We start from the raw sequence: 14,956 nt of genomic DNA, 5'->3' as shown, positions 1-14,956 counted from the left end.
TTGGATCCACTTGTGGGTGTGGTCTGAAAAAACTAAATGAAAGATTAATCTTACATACACCAATAATGTATATTCTCATAGATATGAATGCGTGCTACCTAATTCTAAACTAAATTTGAACATCAATTGTTTTTTTGGCATGCAGATATCTAGCTAGTGTATACAAGATTAACTTATATTTAGTGGTCAAGGAATGGTTTTTAGAATTTTCTCCACTATCAAGTTCAGAGTTCAAATCCTGTAATTGGTAGTTAAAGGTAGGAAGGATGTTGGAAGGGATGGGAAGGTTAAGAAAAAGATTAACCCATCTTTTAATTTTATATATCCTAATGCATGTCTGAATTTTAAATAAAAATTTAGTGAGTTTATATAAATCAACAAGACTTATATGACAATATAAAAACTAATTAAGATTGTAATTTAAATTAGAAAAAAAATCATAAGAACAAGTACACTTATCCAAATTATTTTGAAGGTAAAATATGAATCCTAGAATATATATGAGTATCAAATTCACATCAACAAAAAGTTAAAAAAAAAAAGCATTAAAAAAACCCCCCCAAAAAAAATTAAGAATGGCGCGTTGCCCGACTGTACCGTGAGCACCCTAGTTTTCTTGTTACTACCCGTAGATCGTGCTCTGAGTAGCCCACTGGTTTACAAAGAGGATTATGACCCTTCTTTACTTCTCAGAGTAAGGCAGCTCAGCTGCAACTAACTTGTTTTCTGAAGGCCATTAAGGGCTAAGTAAGGTTTGTTGCTAAGGTAAACTTAAGCTGCGGACTTAGTAAAGAAGCACAAAGAGAAGTTAGGGTTGGTTGGCAAAATATGCACAGCATGTCTAGATGAGTAGCATATTGGCAGCGAATTCCCAGTTCCACCAATTGAACTGGCCTATCTAGTCTGATTTTGAAAACAATGACCCTTTCTAATTGACAGATAAATGGCAAGATACAATCATGACACAACCTTCAATGAGTGACAAAATTTATTGTATTACACACGTTGGCATCTTAGTGTCTATATTTATCATAGTGCTTAGATCTACTGTGCAAAAATGAAACTTCAAAAAACAAGTCATTTGTGGCTTTTGATTTAAAAATGCAAAATCCAGGGAAAAAAAATAAAGCAATCTAGAACATCAAGTTTACCCTCCTACACAGTCTATTCCAACTGTTTTTTGGAATCTTATTCCTCACAAAAATCTAGAGAAAGCCTATTCCCACTCCATTCAAGAAACATCTAAATTAAAGGGGTCAAGTTTACCCTTCTATGCATCTCTATCTTTTATATATGTGTCAAATGTTAAGTTATTTGTGAGTTAACAACTTCTACTACATTTTAGTCATTAATAATTCTAGTTCCATTACTTAATAACATTTTCCCCTCTTTTTACTATCTAAAATGCGATATTTAATTAAAAATTTTAATATTTTTTATTTACAAAATTGGATTATGTGATGATATTTGTCCACTCAAAAGAAGTGACAATGTCCTAAAATATATTCATATGCACTCTAAAAAAAAAAAAAGGAAAACACACACTACCAGTCACAACTATACCTTTTTGTTTACAAATAGTTCTGAGGACCGAATAGAAGCAAATCAAGGGGACATAGAATTGACATGTATGCAATTTGAATATTCAATTTGGCTAGATTAGTATTCAACTATTGCATTTTAATGTTATTGAAAAATTATTATTATTATTATTATTATTAAGTTATATATCTCTAAATCAAATATCTAAGGAATGTATTCTTGCTTAGTAGTGTAGTTGGAAATCAAACTCAAAAAACCTAGCCATTTGCCTTACAATGCTAGTGTCAAACAAAATGAAAGAAGAAATATTTTACGTCATGCTTAGGGCAATTAAGTAAACATGCATGTGCGGTATTGGATATATATCATACCATTTAATTCCAAATTTGAAATTTAGATTTTACACAAATGACATATATCTATAACTGGTGGTATAAAAAACTCTAGCCTATTTTTCAAAAACTAGTTGTGCAAATATAATATTACAATAATACACAAACAAAATTAATTAAAAAAACACATCATCTATGCAATCTATGAAAAGCAACTCACAAATATACACAAAAAATTAAAAAAAAATTTCTATAACATTTTTCACATATCACTATCACCCACCACCACCACCACCCACCACCGACACCACCCCTTCCCTCTTCCTTCTCCCCTCCCTTCCTCCCACCACTCAGGCCCCTTCGCTTCCACCTCAATCTAGTTGAGACTAGATCCAGATTGAGGCCTCTGGTTGCGGCCAAACTACGACCAAAATGTTGCAACTTTCTGGTCATGATCTGGCCACGACCAGATCGAGAAGGGAGGGGAGGGGAGTGGGAGGAAGGGAAGGGAAGGAGAATAGAAAGAGAGAAAGAGAAGAACGAGGAGAAAGAGGGAGGGGGAGAAGAAAGGAGAAGGGAGGGGGTGATGGTGATGGTGGGTAGGGATGGTGGTGGTGGTGGTTGTGGGTGGTAGTATTTATTTTTAAAAAGTACCATAAAAATAATTTAATTTTAAAAGTTACCCCAAAATATATTCTAAAAATCCCTCCAAAAACATATCTACGGTAAAAATTTTTCAAATACACTACTACAATAAAATATTTTTAAAATATCCCCAAAAATAGTTAATCCAAACAAAGCCTCTATACTAACAGTATATAAAAACTTAATACGTTAATTATTAGTAGTTTATTAGTAATAAAGAAAATTAAATAAAGTTAGTAAATCATATTATTTTAAACAAGTATTCGGATGATCTATTGAATTTATAAAGCTTCCATATGATTATAACTATATTGAAAGTTTTCAAATTTTAACACAAATAATGGCAAGAGTCAAATAACAGCAATCCAAATTAGAAAAATAAATATCAATCAAAAATGATTTAAGACGGCATTAAATTTTGCCAATGAATATGGTACAGATTAGCAAAATGACATTTGTATCTAAAAGAAACTTGGAGTGAAAACAATAAAATCGTCAGTGAATATGATATTCGTAATGCTTAGGCTTCAAAAGATTTTCTTTCTATATTAGGTCGCACTCTAGTGGATAGTGATTCATAAAAAATTTGGCTTCGCCTTAAGACCTTTTTTTTGTTGCAGACTATGATTCAGTGTGGAGAGAGCGTCCCATAATAGAACTGGCTCCACAAGTGAATCCTACTTCAGAGTTCCTATCATAGACCACCATCTAGTATACAGTATGTCACGAACTCAAGACTAATTCTGGAATTATGGAAATTAGATTGATGGATTCAAGAATCAGTGAGTTTGGGGAAGAACAAAAGAGGGAGAGAGAGAGAGAGAGAGAAAAGAAATCAGAAATAGGAAAATGAATTCAGTATCCGTATTGTTACATTCATCAGCGTGGGACCCACTTTATAACCAATTCTAACAACCTGACAGCTAACTGATCAACGGACTAACTACCTGAAGTCCATTAATTGGAACGACACCGTATGATAGTGCTTAAGTGGTGCCTAAACGACATCGTCTTGCTAATATGATGAACTTAACTGACTAATGCCCAAATTGAGCCCTTATTCACTTAAAAGCCTGGGTTTAGCAGCTTGACAATCCTTTCCCCTTAAGAACAGACTTGTCCTCAAGTCTGAAATGCAAGAAACTGGCTCTCGATGAAGGATTTATCTTCCCAGGAAGCTTCTTCAGGTTCCAGTTGCTCCCACTTAATCAAGAACTGAATGACAGTTTGTCCATTACGCAAAATGACTCTTCTGCGCAGGATTGCTTCTGGCTGCAAGGGACATTGATCCTGTGTGTCCAATTCTGGTAGCTTGGTAGAACTCCCTTGCATTGGCCCGACCTTCTTCTTAAGTAATGAAACATGAAACACAGGGTGCACTTTGGAACCTGCTGGCAACTTCAGTCTATAAGCTACTGAACCAACTCTTTCCTCCACTTGGAAAGGGCCAAAATATTTGGCAGACAGTTTGAGGCATTTCTTTACTGCCACTGTTTGTTGTCTATAGGGTTGAAGTTTCAGGAATACCCAATCTCCCACGGCAAATTCCCTTTTAGACCTGTGCTGATTAGCAAAGTACTTCATCCTTTGTTGAGCCTTGATCAAGTTGTCCTTTATGCAGATAGAAATCCTGTTTCTTTCCTGAAGTATATTAGCTGCGGCAGGCACTACAGAATCTAGATAACGCCTTAATGACAGTGGCACTGGTTTATAGCCAAACAGTGCTTCAAAAGGTGTCATGTTGAGGCTGGAGTGATAGGTAGAATTGTACCACCACTCAGCCATAGGCAGCCATTTGCTCCACCGAGAGGGCATTTCTCCTGTCATGCACCTCAAGTAGTTTTCTACACACTGATTGAGTCTTTTACTTTGACCATCAGATTGAGGGTGGTAAGAGGAGGTGTAGTGTAGTTCTGTTCCCATTACCTTGAACAGCTCCTTCCAAAAGCCACTGGTGAAGGTCCTATCTCTGTCAGTGATGATAGACTCAGGTAATCCACGCATCCTGTATATGTTGTCCAAGAAAACTTGTGCAACCACCTTGGCAGTGAAAGGGTGCGTGAGCCTAATAAAATGTCCAAACTTAGTGAACCTATCAATTACCACTAGTATGGTATCAAAACCTTGTGACTTAGGTAGTTTTTCAATGAAATCCATGGAAATGTGAGTCCAAGCCTGGGTGGGAACTGGAATTGGTTGCAGCAGACCAGGATAAGGTACATTCTCAGATTTGCTCCTTTGGCAAGTATCACAGTTCTGTACAATGGCGATCATCTCCTGTTTCATCCCTGGCCAGTAGAACAGTGACCTGACCTTCTGCCAACAGTTTTTCTGTCTTAAATACCCTCCTAGCGCTGAGGCATGAAGCACTTGAAGAATCTGATTCCTGATGTTACTGGCACTCCCCACATAGATTTTCCTTTTGTACCTCAGCACTCCATCTACTAGAGTGTAGTCAGTTTGAGCAGTGGAATCCAATAGGAGTTGAGCCATGAGGTTTTGACAATGTTCATCTGCTTCATAACTCTTCTGCAATTCCTCTATCCAACCCGGTCTCACAGCAGTAATAGCTAGGCAGGAGTTGAGTGGAGGTTCTGGAACAGCTACATATCTTCGAGACAGGGCATCTGCAACTTGGTTCTCAACTCCCTTTTTGTATTGTATCTCATAATCCAGTCCCATGAGTTTTGTCATCCATTTATGCTGGAGAGCAGTGTTCAGTTTCTGATCCAGCAAATATTTTAAGGATTGATGATCAATTCGAATAACAAAGTGGCTCCCCACCAGATAATATCTCCATTTTGTAACTGCCATTACCAGGGCAAGGAGTTCCTTCTCATAAACTGACAGTCCTAAGTTCCTTGGAGACAGTGCCTTACTCAGGAAAGCAATGGGATGCCCTTCCTGCATCAGAACTGCCCCAATTCCTCCTCCACTGGCGTCTGTTTCAACTACAAATTCCTTCTTAAAGTCTGGCAATCTAAGAACTGGAGCTGAACACATCAACTCCTTCAAGTGCTCAAAGGATTCTTGTGCCTTGGTGTTCCATCTAAAGTTATCTTTTCTGAGCAGTTCAGTCAGGAGCTTGCACACCTGCCCGTAGTGCTTAATAAACCTCCTGTAGTAGCTAGTTAACCCCAGGAATCCTCTCAACTCTTTGACAGTTTGTGGTACAGGCCACTGCAAGATACTACTCACCTTGGAGTCATCCATGGTAACTCCTTTGTCAGTAATGGTATGCCCCAAGTAGTCTACTCTTTTCTGAGCAAATGTACATTTGGATTTCTTCACATATAATTGGTTATCCCTCAATGTATTCATCACAATTCGCAAGTGCTGGATGTGATCCTCCGGTGTAGGGCTATACACTAAGATGTCATCAAAGAAGACTAGGACGAATTTCCTCAGGTAAGGTTGGAACACCTGATTCATTAATGACTGGAAAGTTGCAGGAGCATTGGTGAGGCCAAAGGGCATTACCAGGAATTCAAAGTGACCACAATGGGTTTGGAAGGCTGTCTTGAAAGTGTCCTGTGGCTTGACCTTGATCTGATGGTAACCTGCAGTCAAATCCAATTTAGTTTTGAATATAGATCCTGCTAATTCATCCAGCAGCTCATCTACATTGGGTATTGGAAATCTGTCCTTGATAGTGAGTTCGTTTAGCTATCTGTAGTCCACACAGAATCTCCAGGTGCCTTCTTTCTTCTTGACCAACAACACAGGAGAAGCAAATGGACTGTTGCTGTGCTTGATAATGCCCCTCTGTAGCATTTCAGTCACCTGCCTCTCTATTTCCTCCTTGTGACAATGAGAATATCTGTAAGGTTTGAGTCTGAATGGTTGAGCATCTGGTTTAAGAGGTATCTCATGATCCACACTTCTACTTGGAGGTAATGAGTGGGGTGTTCGGAATATATCTTCATAATCCTGCAACAGTTCTTATACTTCCAGTGGTGTGGAATCTGTTCTGCTCTCTTCACTCAGTTGAGAGCTCATGGCCATGCACATCTGTCTTTTGTATTCAATGAATGTTCTCAAGTCCTTGCCCCTGATCAGGTCCAAGTCACAGTTGTCTGCTTGCCTATGTAGATGAATTTCCCCTCCTTCATGGTGCAAGGAGATCCTAAGCTGTTGGAAGTCAAATGTGATGGGGCTGAAGTGTGTCATCCAGTCCACCCCTAGTATGATATCCCATCCTCCTAACTCCATTGCCTTGAGGTCGAACCTGAATTGGTGTTGGTTAATACCCCACTGCACCCCAGGACACACAGCATTGCTGGTAACACTAGTTCCATTCCCCATAATAACAGAGAAGGGTTGATCCACCCACTGGTATTTAATATCCATCCCAATAACCAACTCACTGCTAATAAAGCTGTCAGAAGTCCTAGTATCAACTAGGATGAGCACCTCTTCTCCATTCAGAACCCCCGTGAGTGTTATGGTTTTCCTCTTTAAGGCCTCAGATAAGGCATGTAAGGACATTTCCATGGTCTGACCAGGATTTCCAGTATGTTCATCCTGTTCTCCCACAGCATCTTCAAATGTAGCTTCTTCCTCTTCTTCTAGTATCATGCAGTTCACATGGCCAATCTTACATTGGTGTCCTACCCCATATTTTTCTCCGCATTTGAAACACAATCCATTATTTCTCCTAAACTGCAGTTCTTGTGCAAACAGTCTCCTAGTATCCCTAGTACCTTCCTGCAAATTCCCCGTTTTAGAAGATTTATGGCTGTTGTAAATGGTACTTTATAGGAAGCAGTCCCGTGAGTGGTTATAGTGCTCCTTGTCAACCCTAGCCTGTTTTCTCCCAGAGGTTTGACATTCTCCTTATAGCTCTTGTGCTGCAATTTCAATGAGCACTCCTGCCACTGAGACAATTCAAATGCTTCAGTCAGGGTAACAGGTTTTAACATCTTGATCATAGGCTTGATTTCCTCCTTCAGACCACTAATGAAGCTAGAGATGAAGTAGTTCTCATCCAGGTTTCGGTTCTTTATCAGCATCAAGGCCTTCAACTCTTCGAACTTCTCCTGATAATCTTCCACATTCCCTAACTGTTGCAACTTATTAAATTCTTCCACTATATCCCTACAAAACCTGTCATTAAACTTGCGACAGAGTAGTTCCCCAAATTCTTCCCAGCTAAGCTTAAATTTTTCCATTTTGACTCCTTGAAACCATCGGTCAGCCTTGCCTTCTAAGTACATCTCAATTACATCCATCTTGTGTTCATCAAGGACTTGGTAATTCAGAAAGTATTTGTTACATTTTCGTAACCACTCCCTAGGATTTTTTCCAGTAAACATTTGCAATTCAATCTTAGGAGGGTTTGGAATTTGAAACTTACTCCAATCCTTCCTGAAGATCCTCTGAGGCTCATAATCTACTGGCAGCCTCTGATGAGTTGGTGGAGTTGGTAGAAGTGGTGCTTGATCTACCATCCGGCTACCTCCTTCAGTTGCCTTCTCCTTCCCAGGAGTCATCTTAAGTAGTAGCTCACTGAATTTCTGCTCCAGGACCTGGTTGAAATTCTGCTCCATTCCTGCTAGCAAATTTTCCATTCGCCTGTTGCTTTCTTCAAGCTCCACCTTCAAGTCCTTCTTGATTTGCTGTTGCTCGGAATTAGATTCCTACAAGGATTCCATTAGCTCCTGGAGCTTAGCTTCTTGTTTTCTCACCTGTTCTTCGATGGTGCGGAACCTGGTGCTTTCGGCCATTGATCGTGGTATAGATTCCAAGGATCAGCTGCTCTGATACCACTTTGTCACGAACTCATGACTAATTCTGGAATTATGGAAATTAGATTGATGGATTCAAGAGAATCAGTGAGTTTGGGGAAGAACAAAAGAGGGAGAGAAAGAGAGAGAGAAAAGAAATCAGAAATAGGAAAATGAATTCAGTATCTGTATTGTTACATTCATCAGCATGGGACCCATCTTATAACCAATTCTAACAACCTGACAGCTAACTGATCAACGGACTAACTACCTGAAGTCCATTAATTGGAACGACACCATATGATAGTGCTTAAGTGGTGCCTAAATGACATCGTCTTGCTAATCTGATGAACTTAACTGACTAATACCCAAATTGAGCCCTTATTCACTTAAAAGCCTGGGTTTAGCAGCTTGACACAGTATCTCATAATAGAATTCGGTCTTACAAGTGTATCATGCCTTTATTGTGAGGTAAGTCCATAGTAGGATTGGCACATGAAAGAAAATAAATATAGTTCCTTTCACTTTTTTTTTTTTGCAAGAAAGGAGAGAGATTTAAGAAATATAAAGAGATTTAAACTCGAAATCTTTAGATTCTGGAGTCTCAACCTTAACTACTAAATCAAAACCTCCTCAACCAAACTATATAACAAATAAAGTTTCACTTATCCTTCCAATCAGGATAAGTAAGTCTCTCGCATGCGTCTAGAAAATGAGTAGAGCAAACGACATTGACATATCTAAATTTTAGTTTCATATATAGCAGATTTCTTATAAAATGTCATTCGTGCTCTTTACTAGTTAAAGGTTAAAAGTATTGTGGAGACGGCAAATGTGTCATTTCATAAATACTTTTCTATGCTATGGAACAAAGTGCTTTAGCAAGAAAACTTTAAAATTGAAATCATGCAGCCATTTTTTGAAGCAGAAAGGTTCAGGTACTCAGATACAATAAGGAGGATATTAGTTAGATGACGGTGAGATTTCTAATTTGACTTTCATATCTTTCCCCTTCCTCATTTCCTCTTCTAACAATTACGCTCTCCCTTAAACTGAAAAAACAATTTAGGATCATGTTCCATAAACCAGCCTTTGGGCTGGTGGCCACCACCTAGCTTGGTGGGGTGGGAGGTAAGGGCTCAAACCTTGCCTCCCACCAAAATGCCACATTTAAGTGGTTTGCTTCAAAAAATTCAGGCGGGTGTGTTGTGCACCCGTTTGGTCCGATGGTGGTTCAGTTCTTTCCGGATTATCCCTGGATCTCCTTAGGTCTGCCTTCTTCCCTTAGTGTAGAATAGATTAGGTTATACAACAGTTGTCGTTTCTCGAAAAAAAAAAAAGAACCCCACATATGAATACAGCTTATGTAAGACAAAGCACATATGAAGGCATCTAAATACCATGATCGCGTACAAATTCTTGAAATATATATTAGACCTACCAAAATATGAACGCTCCTTCATGAAATTGACAAGAATGGGAAAGAGTAACAGGTGATGAGATATTTGCCTCTGAGTAAAAAAAAAAAAAAGGAAAAAATTAGTTTTTTTACATAATTCAAGAGCTAAGATGGAATCATCATTGAAAAACTCCACTAACCTTGAAAAAATATTCTTGAACTTTCTTTAAGATCTAGTGAGCTAAGCTGCTAGTACGCTCTCAATGTTAGGTTAGGTGGTTACACCTATATATATATGTTCCCGACGTGTCTCTCCCGATTTTCCAGCACGGTATTTTTCAATTGCCATATTTGGGTTGAACTGATATTCATTTCTTACCAAATTTATTATTCTACTAAATTACAAATAAAGTTTATTGGAAGATTTGGTGTTCGTAGATGACGAGAAAATATTAAAAATAGTTAGATTTGAACCCAAAGCTTCTCTGGATGTGCAAATTGTGCTACAATTGACCTTTAATTAAGAACAAATTTTAATTTATTAACTGAATTTTTTTGGCGGCCAAAGGCTTGTCTAGCAAGTGCTTTACAGGGCGAGGAACTATTTTTTTTTTTTTTAAATGTGACTATTTTGGAAAATTATGTGAATGTAAGGAAAGTAATGAATATAAAGATGCCCATTCAAATGGTAAATTTCATGTCTTAAGGAGTATCCAAGAGACTAGAACCAGCCATTATATTATACTTTTGGTCATTTGACTAAAGTTCTTCACCTGAAATTAGTAAGGAAAACAGTCTACTGATTGAATTTTTTTTTTTATTTTGTAAGGCACGGTATATAATAGAATGAGCACATCAAAGAAAATAAATCTAGTTTAGCTTACAATAAGATAAGGTGAGTCTTGCTCGAAAACAAGTAAAGGTTAATGCTATAGGCACAGCACAAGTTTTAGCACCGCACTAGTTTCCGTGTACAATGACAACTGCATAATTTTACTTAACTTCTCTTAGATTATAAAAATTAAACCTATCCTCCTTAGTATGGGAAAATGATTATATTGGACTTCATTTAATATGTAATTTACACTATGAGATATATATATACAACTAATAAAAAGAAAAAAAAAGGATAAAATAACCCTACATTTCGTGTTCACAACTAACGATTCCATCTCTCTCCCTCACATGTTCCCTCTTTCCTTTACAGTGTTAGATGAACAGTAAAAGCTAGGAAGGTACGTATAATTTTTGAAACTTGAGGAGAGTTCTCCAAAATTATTAAAAACGTCAACGGAAGTTCGTGAAATTATCCCAAGACCATTTCCTTTCACTTAATTAATGAACAACTAATGGGGGCTGAGCGTTCCAATTGGGAAAACAAGAAGAAAGAGTATAATGAACGAATTTTGGTGACAAGGAAGAAGGAAAAAGGATAGCGAGACCTAAAATTTAGGTGACTGGCGTGTGGGTGGGTTCGGCATTAACCCTTTTTTTTTTTTTTTACTTTGGCTCAAAATGCTACTAATCTTTAAATTTTAATTCAAGCATAAAATAAGTGAGAGAAGTTGCCTAATGATCTCACAATAATTTACATTAATCAGTATACAATTATCATATACAGAAGTACAGAAAGTTTTTTTGAGCATTTGGACAACAAATTAAGTGTCTGAAATTGCTTACTATCATTGTTTTCTTCTAAAAACCACAAAATTTTGAAGTGTTGTTCTAAAAACCACCAACCTTTCATTTCAGTCTTGAATGCCAACTTACCAAATTGATCTCTTACCAAATTGAAGTGTTGTTCTTCAAAGCAAGGTTCCCCGTAACCATTTTTGGTCCCTGGGCTTCTTATGCGTAACGTCTGGATTTCCCGCTTCACCTGTGCAGATGAATATATCAGAAGACTTGGTGACATTTTCATAAGGACCCGTGTTCACAATGCTAATTGCACAAGTTTTGCTGCAAAATCTAGCTATGATTTGGCAATTGACTTGAATTTCGAAGTTTCTCTTGACTCATTTCACAGAGAAAAAGTATTTGAGCACCCAAGACCTAGCTATGTAGTCTGAATTAGGCCAGTAGTTGGCTTCTTCAACTGATAGGCAAAGGTTCTCATAAGATAAATTTTATTGCTTTTCTCCATTTTCATTGTAATACAATAGTGTTCGACAGAATTTACATTTATCTTCGTTGGCTAGTGACAATGCTAAAGCACTTAGTTCCATAGTATTAATTGGGATCCTTTGTGCCACTGTTCGGTGCCAAATCCAGTACTAATTCCACTAATCACGTAATGGTAGAAGAAATTTAAATAAACAATATATGACAAATTAAATAAATATGACACTTTGATATAAATATAGAAGTGACACTGAATTGCCACCGAAAAAGTGGTACTGAGGATCCCGTGTGTCATAGCATAGTAAAGCATTTATGAAATGACACATTTACACTTTCCACAATACTTTCAAATTTCAATCTTTGACTTGTAAAGAGCAACGTTGTCATTTTATAAGAAATCTGCTAGGAAACTAAAATTTATTTGGTTGAGGAGGCATTGATTAGTAGTCAAGGTTGAGAATCGAGGGTTTAAAGGTTCTAGGTTCGAATTTCTTTCTATCTTTGCTTCTTAAATTTCATTTCTCTTTTGCTAGAAATTTTTTTGAAGGAACTATATTTTTTTAGTAAGGGCATGATACACTTGTAAGACCAAATTCTATTATGTGATGTTGTCCACTAGATCGAGGTCCGTGATAGAAAAACCTGTAAGATAGGACTCATTTGTAAAGCCAATTCTTTTATAGGACGCTTTTCACTAAACCACAGCCCATAAAAAAAAATCATCCTAAGGTGTGAACCACTTCTAGAACCAAAACTTTTTATGAGTCATTATCCATTAGACTGCAGTCCATATCAAATTGAAGTAGGATCCACTTATGAAGCCAATTTTCTTGCGAATCATTATCCACTAGATTGCGACCTAATATAGAAAAAAATCTTTTGATGCCAAAGCGTTATGAATATCATATTCATTGATCATTGTTTTGTTTGTACTCCTAGGTACAAATGTCATTTCTGTGTTTTAGTCATTTTGCTAATCTGTGCTATATCTGTTGGCAAAATATAATGCTCTCTTAAACCATTTTTTATTGATATTTTATTTTTTCAATTTGGATCAGCATTATTTGACTCATGCCATGTGCTAAAATTTGAAAACTTTCAATATAGTTAGAATGGTATGGAAGCTTTACAAATTCAAGAGATCATCCAAATACTAATTTAAAATAATTTGATTTGCTAACTGAAGAGGTGATTTTCGGCCCGCAGGAGTGAGTCCCCTCGGGTGGAGGAATACTTTACCTTGGGAAACTCTCTTGGACGAAGTCACCTACTTGGATAAGAAAAGGGGCTAGATTCCCCGGTACAACTCCGAAACTTAAGTTAGTTCGGATATAGAGAAGTAAGAAAGCAATGAGTGGAGATAGTGTTCTACCAGAAATTGGTCATCCCCCTCCTTGGGAGAGACGTTGGGTATTTATAGGGAATCACCTGGAGAGAGGGAGACTATCTGCACAGGTTCCCAGGGATTTGACATGATGGAATATCAAGTTGATTTGACTGTCTTTGTGACAGGGTGTGGCAGGATCTTCGCCAGGTTCGGACGGCATGTCAGGGTGTCAGTCCGCCAGTCGTCAGGTGTCAGACGTCATCTCCTACCCTCTGCAGGCATTATTAATCAGCCGCCACATCGGCAACCGACCTGAAGGTCTAAGACGAGGTGGTAGTATGGGTGTCGACTTCCTGGGTGAATAATGGCCGAGGTGGTCCTTCAGGAGGCACCACCGGATGAGGTCTCGGAAGATCCGAGCCGAAATGACCATCCTCACTAAGCCCCCCAAGTTTCGAGGAAGACGAGGTCGTAGTCTCCCGAAGTCGTTACTTCCCGAAGCTGATAAGCGTATAAGACACGAGATGCAGTAATCATGACTGCGCGGATGGGACTACTGAGGGATCGACGCAATGGCTGTCAATCTGAGCGGCAGGTGCATGAACAGACGCGAAACTGGGGGCAGACGGACAGCCTTTTCATTAATGAGGAGAGAGAGAGAACGCGCCTCTTCACTGTTCCCCTGGGTGCCTATAAATAGGTCCCCTTTTTACCGTTTCATGCTTTACCAAAAATCGTGAATCACCCCAGAGCTCTGTTTCTTCGTCGTTTCACTTCGGCAATCCTTCTAAACCACATCTTCTTCAGCACTCCCTTCGAATCACATCTTCTAAGTAAGTTCACTTCTTCCTCTTCTGATAATGGCTAGAACAGCTCGTACGCATAAAGAAACAGTGAGGCCTGATTTCACCGAGGCAGAGAGGCCTGACCCCTCCCAGGAAAGGACCGCGTCCGAGGGCGGAGGCACGGAGACGTCTCACCGAGCTGAGGAAGGAGGTGCCGAGGCATCACTCCGAGTTGAGGCGGCTGAAGTGCAGCTCGAAGAGATCGAGATCGAGCCCGAGGTCCTATACAATGATGACCTCGGAATTGAGATCCCTAGAGACGAGGGAGTACAAGAACCTTCCACTCCTCCAAACGTGGCAACTCTCAACTACGGCCAGATGCCATTCTTCAGTAGTGTTATGGGACAAGCCTCAATAGCCGAGGTGGTCCGCAGGTATCCCTGGAGAAGAGATTATAGCATTTACATACCCCAGCCGCACCAGTCAGCCGCACTGCCACCAAAGGGCAGGGTGGCTATCTATCAGGAACAGTTGGAGGCCGGGCTCAGAGTGCCCACGACGAGGTTTCTTCGGGATTACTTGAGGTACTGGGGGGTGAAAATCACTCAACTCACCCCCAACGCCATCCGCATTGTCGTCGGCTTCCAGCTACTTTGCCGACATTAGGAAATAGAACCTTCGGTCAACCTCTTTCGCCGCTGTTACTCACTCAAGAACAGCGGAAGTGAAAAAGAATGGTTCTATTTCGGCAACAAAGTTCCGAAACTGGTGGTTGATGCTCCGATCTCAATAAAGGAGTGGAAGCAAAATTTCTTCTTCGTCTCGGCCGATGACTTCCCTCGCGGATTCTGGTGGAGGCCTCCCACCTCGGTCAAAGAGACATCTCCAGGGAAGTTAGAAGAGCGTAACTTCCAGAAGTTAACGGGGTCGGGCCTCAGGATAAACTGCTGGGACTTCCCCGAAGTGGTGCTCGTGGAAGGCGGGATCAGTCGAGCCCTGACGAGCTCTGACCAGCCCGTCTTACTCTCGACTAGGCTCCACAGACCTTGTATTTTCCCTTTCTTCCCTTTTTGTTTATC

The sequence above is a fragment of the Coffea arabica genome, chromosome 4c, assembly GCF_036785885.1.
Source record: "Coffea arabica cultivar ET-39 chromosome 4c, Coffea Arabica ET-39 HiFi, whole genome shotgun sequence".
Taxonomy (NCBI): Eukaryota; Viridiplantae; Streptophyta; class Magnoliopsida; order Gentianales; family Rubiaceae; genus Coffea; species Coffea arabica.
The sequence above is the reverse complement of the archived record's forward strand: the minus strand, read 5'-3'. Positions refer to the sequence as shown.